The sequence below is a fragment of the Zonotrichia leucophrys genome, unplaced genomic scaffold, assembly GCF_028769735.1.
Source record: "Zonotrichia leucophrys gambelii isolate GWCS_2022_RI unplaced genomic scaffold, RI_Zleu_2.0 Scaffold_379_50008, whole genome shotgun sequence".
Classification (NCBI taxonomy): Eukaryota; Metazoa; Chordata; class Aves; order Passeriformes; family Passerellidae; genus Zonotrichia; species Zonotrichia leucophrys.
In genome coordinates, this window is record NW_026992584.1 from 1 (window position 1) to 316 (window position 316).

The following is a 316-nucleotide window of genomic DNA, read 5'->3' on the forward strand; positions in this document are numbered from 1 at the left end:
TCAGCCCATTTATTTCCCCATATTTCCCAGATTTATTTCCCAAATTTATTTCCCATATTTCCCCTATTTTCCCCACATTTATTCCCCCAATTTCCCAGATTTTATTTCCCATTTTCCCACATTTATTCCCTGTATTTCCCAGATTTATTTCCCATTTTCCCCACATTTATTCCCTGTATTTCCCAGATTTCATTTCCCATTTTCCCCATTTTTATTCCCCCATTTCCCACATTTATTTCCCCATATTTCCCAGATTTATCCCCTGTATTCCCCCCATTTCTTTCCCCATTTATTCCCATTTTTCCCATTTCCCCAG